This window comes from Carcharhinus amblyrhynchos, unplaced genomic scaffold (assembly GCF_965287045.1).
Source record: "Carcharhinus amblyrhynchos unplaced genomic scaffold, sCarAmb.v2.hapA scaffold_62, whole genome shotgun sequence".
Classification (NCBI taxonomy): domain Eukaryota; kingdom Metazoa; phylum Chordata; class Chondrichthyes; order Carcharhiniformes; family Carcharhinidae; genus Carcharhinus; species Carcharhinus amblyrhynchos.
Window position 1 is genome coordinate 147531 of NW_027649802.1, and position 9664 is coordinate 157194.

A 9664-nucleotide genomic window follows, 5' to 3' on the forward strand; every position below is an offset into this window, starting at 1 on the left:
TCCCTACCAGGGATGTTAGGATCCCGGACGAGCCCCCAATTGTGAGAAACACAGCTCACAGTTAAACAATTTAGTCAAGTCAAGTTCTGAAGGAGCAAGATTTTATTTGTCGTTCTTGCAAGACCGGGTGTCTAGTCAAAATAGGCACACCTTACATAGATTTGCAGCACATTTTATACTGTTTTTCAAACATTGTGATGGCTTGTATTGTGTTATTCCCCCTTATTTGGCTGTTAACCTTGTTAACTTTAAACACTGTAAATGGCTTGTATTGTGTCATTCCTTCAATTAACACTCTCTCAACTCCCATTTTGCGCTTAATCTCATCACTGCGGTTATCTGTTTCGTGTAACCTAGTTAACTGTCTGTCATGTGCCTCCCCCTTTCTGTATGCTGCTGAACTCGTCCATCACTGCTGATTGTACTGTTAGCTCTTGCAGCCTTAAAAATTACACTACTTCTCACAGTGTCTCTGTGTCTCTGAGTCTCAGTGTCTCTGAGTCTCAGAGTCTCAGTGTCTCTGAGTCTCAGTGTCTCAGTGTCTCAGTGTCTCTGTGTCTCAGTGTCTCTGAGTCTCAGTGTCTCTGTGTCTCTGTGTCTCAGTGTTTCAGTGTCTCTGAGTCTCAGTGTCTCAGAGTCTCAGTGCCTCTGCAAGTCTCAGTGTCTCTGTGTCTCAGTGTCTCTGAGTCTCAGAGTCTCAGTGTCTCTGTATCTCAGTGTCTCAGTGCCTCTGTGTCTCAGTGTCTCTGTGTCTCAGTGTCTCAGTGTCTCTGAGTCTCAGTGTCTCAGTGTCTCAGTGTCTCTGTGACACAGTGTCTCTGAGTCTCAGTGTCCCTGTGTCTCAGTGTCTCTGAGTCTCAGTGTCTCTCTGCCTCAGTTTTTCAGTGTCTCAGTGTCTCAGTGTCTCTGTGTCTCAGTGTCTCAGTGTCTCTGTGTCTCAGTGTCTCTGAGTCTCAGTGTCTCTGAGTCTCAGTGTCTCAGTGTCTCAGAGTCTCAGTGTCTCTGTGCCTCAGTGTCTCTGAGTCTCAGTGTCTCAGTGTCTCTGGGTCTCAGTGTCTCTGTGTCTCTGTGTCTCAGTGTCTCTGTGTCTCAGTGTCTCTGTGTCTCTGTGTCTCAGTGTCTCTGAGTCTCAGTGTCTCTGAGTGTCAATGTCTCAGTGTCTTTGTGTCTCAGTGTCTCTGAGTCTCAGTGTCTCTGAGTCTCAGTGTCTCTGTGTCTCAGTGTCTCTGGGTCTCAGTGTCTCAGAGTCTCAGTGTCTCTGTGTCTCAGAGTCTCAGTGTCTCTGTGTCTCTGAGTCTCAGTGTCTCTGTGTCTCAGTGTCTCTGTGTCTCAGTGTCTCAGTGTCTCTGTGTCTCAGTGTCTCGGAGTCTCAGTGTCTCTGTGTCTCAGTGTCTCTATGTCTCAGTGTCCCAGTGTCTCTGTGTCTCAGTGTCTCAGAGTCTCAGTGTCTCTGTGACTTTGTGTCTCAGTGTCTCAGAGTCTGAGAGTCTCTGTGTCTCAGTATCTCAGTGTCTCTGTGTCTCAGTGTCTCAGTGTCTCTGATTCTCAGTGTCCCCGTGTCTCAGTGTCTCAGTGTCTCTGAGTCTCTGTGTCTCAGTGTCTCAGAGTCTCAGTGTCTCTGTGTCTCTGCGTCTCAGTGTCTCAGAGTCTCAGTGTCTCAGAGTCTCAGTGTCTCAGTGTCTCTGTATCTCTGACTCTCAGTGTCTCTGAGTCTCAGAGTCTCAGAGTCTCAGTGTCTCTGAGTCTCTGTGTCTCAGTGTTTCAGAGTCACTTTGTCTCAGTGTCTCTGAGTCTCAGTGTCTCTGTGTCTCTGTGTCTCAGTGTTTCAGTGTCTCTGAGTCTCAGTGTCTCAGAGTCTCAGTGCCTCTTCAAGTCTCAGTGTCTCTGTGTCTCAGTGTCCCTGAGTCTCAGAGTCTCAGTGTCTCTGTATCTCAGTGTCTCAGTGCCTCTGTGTCTCAGTGTCTCAGTGTCTCTGTGTCTCAGTGTCTCTGAGTCTCAGTGTCTCAGTGTCTTAGTGTCTCTGTGACACAGTGTCTCTGAGTCTCAGTGTCTCTGTGTCTCAGTGTCTCAGAGTCTCAGTGCCTCTGCAAGTCTCAGTGTCTCTGTGTCTCAGTGTCCCTGAGTCTCAGAGTCTCAGTGTCTCTGTATCTCAGTGTCTCAGTGCCTCTGTGTCTCAGTGTCTCAGTGTCTCTGAGTCTCAGTGTCTCAGTGTCTTAGTGTCTCTGTGACACAGTGTCTCTGAGTCTCAGTGTCTCTGTGTCTCAGTGTCTCTGAGTCTCAGTGTCCCTCTGCCTCAGTTTTTCAGTGTCTCAGTGTCTCTGTGTCTCTGTGTCTCAGAGTCTCAGTGTCTCAGTGTCTCAGTGTCTCTGAGTCTCAGTTTCTCTGAGTCTCTGTGTCTCAGTGTCTCACTGTCTCTGTTTCTCAGTGTCTCTGTGTCTCTGTGTCTCAGTGTGTCTTAGTCTCAGTGTCTCAGTGTCTCAGTGTCTCTGTGTCTCAGTGTCTCTGTGTCTCAGTGTCTCTGAGTCTCAGTGTCTCAGTGACTCTGTGTCTCAGTGCCTCAGAGTCTCAGTGTCTCAGTGTCTCAGTGTCTCTGAGTCTCAGTGTCTCAGTGTCTCTGTGTCTCAGAGTCTCAGTGTCTCTGTGTCTCAGTGTCTCAGTGTCTCTGAGTCTCAGTGTCTCTGTGTCTCAGTGTCTCAGTGTCTCTGTATCTCAGTGTCTCTGTGTCTCAGTGTCTCTGACTCTCAGTGTCTCAGTGACTCTGTGTCTCAGTGTCTCAGAGTCTCAGTGTCTCTGTGTGTCAGTGTCTCTGAGTCTCTGTGTCTCAGTGTCTCTGGGTCTCTGTGTCTCTGTGTCTCAGTGTCTCTGAGTCTCAGTGTCTCTGTGTCTCTGTGTCTCAGTGTCTCTGAGTCTCAGTGTCTCTGAGTGTCTGTGTCTCAGTGTCTCTGTGTCTCAGTGTCTCTGAGTCTCAGTGTCTCTGAGTCTCAGTGTCTCTGTGTCTCAGTGTCTCTGGGTCTCAGTGTCTCTGAGTCTCAGTTTCTCTGTGTCTCAGAGTCTCAGTGTCTCTGTGTCTCAGTGTCTCTGTGTCTCTGAGTCTCAGTGTCTCTGAGTCTCAGTGTCTCAGTGTCTCTGTGTCTCAGTGTCTCTGTGTCTCAGTGTCTCAGTGTCTCTGTGTCTCAGTGTCTCGGAGTCTCAGTGTCTCTGTGTCTCAGTGTCTCTATGTCTCAGTGTCCCAGTGTCTCTGTGTCTCAGTGTCTCAGAGTCTCAGTGTCTCTGTGACTTTGTGTCTCAGTGTCTCAGAGTCTGAGAGTCTCTGTGTCTCAGTGTCTCAGTGTCTCAGTGTCTCTGTGTCTCAGTGTCTCAGTGTCTCTGATTCTCAGTGTCCCCGTGTCTCAGTGTCTCAGTGTCTCTGAGTCTCTGTGTCTCAGTGTCTCAGAGTCTCAGTGTCTCTGTGTCTCTGCGTCTCAGTGTCTCAGAGTCTCAGTGTCTCTGTGTCTCAGTGTCTCAGAGTCTCAGTGTCTCAGTGTCTCTGTGTCTCTGAGTCTCAGTGTCTCTGAGTCTCAGAGTCTCAGTGTCTCTGAGTCTCAGAGTCTCAGTGTCTCTGAGTCTCAGTGTCTCAGTGTCTCAGTGTCTCAGTGTCTCTGTGTCTCAGTGTCTCTGAGTCTCAGTGTCTCTGTGTCTCTGTGTCTCAGTGTTTCAGTGTCTCAGAGTCTCAGTGCCTCTGCAAGTCTCAGTGTCTCTGTGTCTCAGTGTCTCTGAGTCTCAGAGTCTCAGTGTCTCTGTATCTCAGTGTCTCAGTGCCTCTGTGTCTCAGTGTCTCTGTGTCTCAGTGTCTCTGAGTCTCAGTGTCTCAGTGTCTCAGTGTCTCTGTGACACAGTGTCTCTGAGTCTCAGTGTCCCTGTGTCTCAGTGTCTCTGAGTCTCAGTGTCTCTCTGCCTCAGTTTTTCAGTGTCTCAGTGTCTCAGTGTCTCTGTGTCTCAGTGTCTCTGTGTCTCAGAGTCTCAGTGTCTCTGTGTCTCAGTGTCTCAGTGTCTCTGAGTCTCAGTGTCTCTGTGTCTCAGTGTCTCTGAGTCACAGTGTCTCAGTGTCTCTGAGTCTCAGTTTCTCTGAGTCTCAGTGTCTCAGTGTCTCACTGTCTCTGCGTCTCAGTGTCTCTGTGTCTCAGTGTCTCAGTGTCTCTGAGTCTCAGTGTCTCAGTGTCTCAGTGTCTCAGTGTCTCTGAGTCTCAGTGTCTCAGTGTCTCTGTGTCTCAGAGTCTCAGTGTCTCTGTGTCTCAGTGTCTCAGTGTCTCTGAGTCTCAGTGTCTCTGTGTCTCAGTGTCTCTGAGTCACTGTGTCTCAGTGTCTCTGAGTCTCAGTTTCTCTAAGTCTCAGTGTCTCAGTGTCTCTGAGTCTCAGTGTCTCAGTGTCTCTGTGTCTCTGTGTCTCAGTGTCTCTGAGTCTCAGTGTCTCAGTGTCTCAGTGTCTCTGTGTCTCTGTGTCTCTGAGTCTCAGTGTCTCAGTGACTCTGTGTCTCAGTGTCTCAGAGTCTCAGTGTCTCTGTGTCTCAGTGTCTCTGAGTCTCAGTGTCTCAGTGTCTCTGGGTCTCAGTGTCTCTGTGTCTCTGTGTCTCAGTGTCTCTGTGTCTCAGTGTCTCTGAGTCTCAGTGTCTCAGTGTCTCGAGTCTCAGAGTCTCAGTGTCTCTGAGTCTCAGAGTCTCAGTGTCTCAGTGTTTCAGTGTCTCAGTGTCTCATTGTCTCTGTGTCTCAGAGTCTCAGTGTCTCTGTGTCTCAGTGCCTCAGTGTCTCAGTGTCTCAGTGTCTCTGTGTCTCAGTGTCTCAGAGTCTCTGTGTCTCAGTGCCTCAGCGTCTGTGTGACTCAGTGTCTCAGTGCCTCTGTGTCTCAGTGTCTCTGTGTCACATTGTCTCAGCGTCTCTGTGTCTCAATGTCTCAGAATCTCAGAGTCTCAGTGGCTCAGTGTCTTTGTGTCTCAATGTCTCAGTGTCTCTGTGTCTCAGTGTCTCTGTGTGTCAGAGTCTCACTGTCTCTGTGTCTCAGTGTCTCAATGTCTCAGCGTCTCTGTGTCTCAGTGTCTCAGTGTCTCAGTGTCTCTGTGTCTCAGTGTCTCAGAGTCTCAGTGTCTCAGAGTCTCAGTGTCTCAGTGTCTCAGTGTCTCTGTGTCTCAGTGTCTCAGTGTCTCTGTGTCTCAGTGTCTCTGTGTCTCTGAGTCTCAGTGTGTCAGTGTCTCAGTGTCTCTGTGTCTCTGAGTCTCAGTGTCTCAGTGTATCTGTGTCTCAGTGTCTCTGTGTCTCAGTTTCTCAGAGTCTCAGTGTCTCAGTGTCTCTGAGTCTCAGTGTCTCAGTGTCTCTGTGTCTCAGTTTCTCAGAGTCTCAGTGTCTCAGTGTCTCAGTGTCTCTGAGTCTCAGTGTCTCTGTGTCTCAGTGTCCCAGTGTCTCAGAGTCTCAGTGTCACTGAGTCTCAGTGTCTCTGTGTCTCTGTGTCTCAGTGTGTCTGAGTCTCAGTGTCTCTGAGTCTCAGTGTCTCAGTGTCTCTGTGTCTCAGTGTCTCTGAGTCTCAGTGTCTCTGTGTCTCAGTGTCTCTGGGTCTCAGTGTCTCAGAGTCTCAGTGTCTCTGTGTCTCAGAGTCTCAGTGTCTCTGTGTCTCAGTGTCTCTGTGTCTCTGCGTCTCAGTGTCTCTGAGTCTCAGTGTCTCAGTGTCTCAGTGTCTCTGTATCTCAGTGTCTCTGAGTCTCAGTGTCTCAGTGTCTCAGTGTCTCAGTTTGTCAGAGTCTCAGTGTCTCAGTGTCTCTGAGTCTCAGTGTCTCTGTGTCTCAGTGTCCCAGTGTCTCAGAGTCTCAGTGTCACTGAGTCTCAGTCTCTGTCTCTCTGTGTCTGAGCGTCTTTGCGTCTCTGCGTCTCAGAGTCTCTGCGTCTCAGCGTGCCTGCGTCTCTGCGTCTCAGCGTCTCTGCACCTCAAACTCTCAGAGTCTCTGCGTCTCTGAGTCCCAGAGTCTCAGAGTCTCAGAGTCTCTGCGTCTCAGCATCTCTGCGTCTCAGCGTCTCTGCGTCTCAGAGTCTCTGCATCTCAGCATCTCTGCATCTCAGCGTCTCTGCGTCTCAGAGTCTCTGTGTCTCTGCGTCTCAGAGTCTCAGAGTCTCAGAGTGTCTGCGTCTCAGCGTCTCTGCGTCTCAGCGTCTCTGTGTCTCAGTTCCTGCGTCTCAGCGTCTCTGCGTCTCAGAGTCTCTGTGTCTCAGCGTCTCTAGATCTCAGCGTCTCTGCATCTCAGAGTCTCTGTGCCTCAGAGCCTCTGCGTCCCTGCGTCTCAGAGTCTCTGCGTCTCAGTGTCTCTGCATCTCAGATTCTCTGCTTCTCAGAGTCTCTGCGTCCCAGTGTCTCTGCGTCTCAGCGTCTCAGAGTCTCAGAGCCTCTGCATCTCAGAGTCTCTGGGTCTGACAATCTCAGCGTCTCTGCGTCTCAGAGTCTCTGCGTCTCTGCATCTCAGCATCTCTGCGGCTCAGGGTCTCCTCGTCTCTACGCCTCAGAGTCTTTGCGTCTCAGAGTCTCTGCATCTCTGTGTCTCAGCGTCTCTGCGTGTCAGTGTCTCAGGGTCTCTGCGTCTGTGCGTCTCAGCATCTCTGCATCTCTGGGTCTCAATGTCTCTGCGTCTCTGCATCTCAGAGTCTCTGCTTCTCAGAGTGTCTCGGTCTCAGTGTTTCCACATCTCAGTGTCTCAGGGTCACTACGTCTCTGCATCTCTGGGTCTCTGGGTCTCAGCGTCTCTGCGTCTCAGAGTCTCTGCTTCTCAGGTTCTCTGGGTCTCAGTGTCTCTGGGTCTCTGCGTCTCTGCGTCTCAGAGTCTCAGCGTCTCTGCGTCTCAGAGTCTCTGCATCTCTGCGTCTCAGTGTCTCAGCGTCTCTGTGTCTCAGTTCCTGTGTCTCAGCGTCTCTGCATCTCAGAGTCTCTGTGTCTCAGCGACTCTGCATCTCAGCGTCTCTGCATCTCTGCGTCTCAGTGTCTCAGCGTCTCAGAGTCTCTGCATCTCTGCGTCTCAGTGTCTCAGCGTCTCAGAGTCTCAGCATCTCTACGTCTCAGAGTCTCTGCATCTCAGAGTCACTGCGTCTCTGCGTGTCAGTGTCTCTGCCTCTCAGAATCTCAGAGTCGCTTCGTCTCAGCGTCTCTACGTCTCAGAGTCTCTGCCACTCAGTGTCTCTGCGTCTCAGTGTCTCTACGTCTCAGAGGTTCTGAGTCTCAGGGTCTCTGCGTCTCAGAGTCTCTGCGTACCAGCATCTCTGCGTATCTGTACCTCAGAGTCCCTGCGTCTCAGCGGCTTGGTTTTAAACGTCTCTGCCTCTCTGTGTCTGAGCGTCTTTGCGTCTCTGCGTCTCAGAGTCTCTGCGTCTCTGTGTGCCTGCGTCTCTGCGTCTCAGAGTCTCTGCGTCTCTGCATCTCAGCATCTCTGCGGCTCAGGGTCTCCTCGTCTCTACGCCTCAGAGTCTTTGCGTCTCAGAGTCTCTGCATCTCTGTGTCTCAGCGTCTCTGCGTGTCAGTGTCTCAGGGTCTCTGCGTCTGTGCGTCTCAGCATCTCTGCATCTCTGGGTCTCAATGTCTCTGCGTCTCTGCATCTCAGAGTCTCTGCTTCTCAGAGTGTCTCGGTCTCAGTGTTTCCACATCTCAGTGTCTCAGGGTCACTACGTCTCTGCATCTCTGGGTCTCTGGGTCTCAGCGTCTCTGCGTCTCAGAGTCTCTGCATCTCAGAGTCCCTGCTTCTCAGGTTCTCTGGGTCTCAGTGTCTCTGGGTCTCTGCGTCTCTGCGTCTTAGAGTCTCAGAGTGTCTGCGTCTCAGCGTCTCAGCGTCTCTGTGTCTCAGCGTCTCTGCATCTCTGCGTCTCAGTGTCTCAGCGTCTCTGTGTCTCAGTTCCTGCGTCTCAGCGTCTCTGCGTCTCAGAGTCTCTATGTCTCAGCGACTCTGCATCTCAGCGTCTCTGCATCTCTGCGTCTCAGTGTCTCAGCGTCTCAGAGTCTCTGCATCTCTGCGTCTCAGCGTCTCAGAGTCTCAGCATCTCTACGTCTCAGAGTCTCTGCATCTCAGAGTCACTGCGTCTCTGCGTGTCAGTGTCTTTGCCTCTCAGAATCTCAGAGTCGCTTCGTCTCAGCGTCACAGAGTCTCTGCGTCTCAGCGTCTCTACGTCTCAGAGTCTCTGCCACTCAGTGTCTCTGCGTCTCTGCGTCTCTGCGTCTCAGAGTCTCTGCATCTCAGCATCTCTGCATCTCAGCGTCTCTGCGTCTCAGAGTCTCAGAGTGTCTGCGTCTCAGCGTCTCTGCGTCTCAGCGTCTCTGTGTCTCAGTTCCTGCGTCTCAGCGTCTCTGCGTCTCAGAGTCTCTGTGTCTCAGCGTCTCTAGATCTCAGCGTCTCTGCATCTCAGAGTCTCTGTGTCTCAGTGGGTCTGCGTCTCAGTGTCTCAGAGTCTCTGCGTCTCAGAGTCGCTGTATCTCAGCGTCACTGAGCCTCAGAATCCCAGTGTGTCTGCGTCTCTGCGTGTCAGAGTCCCTGCGTCTCAGAGCGTCTGCGTCCCTGCGTCTCAGAGCCTCTGCGTCCCTGCGTCTCAGAGTCTCTGCGTCTCAGTGTCTCTGCATCTCAGAATCTCTGCTTCTCAGAGTCTTTGCGTCTCAGTGTCTCTGCGTCTCAGCGTCTCAGAGTCTCAGAGCCTCTGCATCTCAGAGTCTCTGGGTCTGACAGTCTCTGCGTCTCTGCATCTCAGCGTCTCTGTGTCTCAGCGTCTCTGCGTCTCAGAGTTTTTGCGTCTCCGTCTCTGCATCTCTGGGTCTCTGGGTCTCAGCGTCTCTGCGTCTCAGAGTCTCTGCATCTCAGAGTCCCTGCTTCTCAGGTTCTCTGGGTCTCAGTGTCTCTGGGTCTCTGCGTCTCTGCGTCTTAGAGTCTCAGAGTGTCTGCGTCTCAGCGTCTCTGCGTCTCAGCGTCTCTGTGTCTCAGTGTCTCTGGGTCTCAGTGTCTCAGAGTCTCAGTGTCTCTGTGTCTCAGAGTCTCAGTGTCTCTGTGTCTCAGTGTCTCTGTGTCTCTGCGTCTCAGTGTCTCTGAGTCTCAGTGTCTCAGTGTCTCAGTGTCTCTGTATCTCAGTGTCTCTGAGTCTCAGTGTCTCAGTGTCTCAGTGTCTCAGTTTGTCAGAGTCTCAGTGTCTCAGTGTCTCTGAGTCTCAGTGTCTCTGTGTCTCAGTGTCCCAGTGTCTCAGAGTCTCAGTGTCACTGAGTCTCAGTCTCTGCCTCTCTGTGTCTGAGCGTCTTTGCGTCTCTGCGTCTCAGAGTCTCTGCGTCTCAGCGTGCCTGCGTCTCTGCGTCTCAGCGTCTCTGCACCTCAAACTCTCAGAGTCTCTGCGTCTCTGAGTCCCAGAGTCTCAGAGTCTCAGAGTCTCTGCGTCTCAGCATCTCTGCGTCTCAGCGTCTCTGCGTCTCAGAGTCTCTGCATCTCAGCATCTCTGCATCTCAGCGTCTCTGCGTCTCAGAGTCTCTGTGTCTCTGCGTCTCAGAGTCTCAGAGTCTCAGAGTGTCTGCGTCTCAGCGTCTCTGCGTCTCAGCGTCTCTGTGTCTCAGTTCCTGCGTCTCAGCGTCTCTGCGTCTCAGAGTCTCTGTGTCTCAGCGTCTCTAGATCTCAGCGTCTCTGCATCTCAGAGTCTCT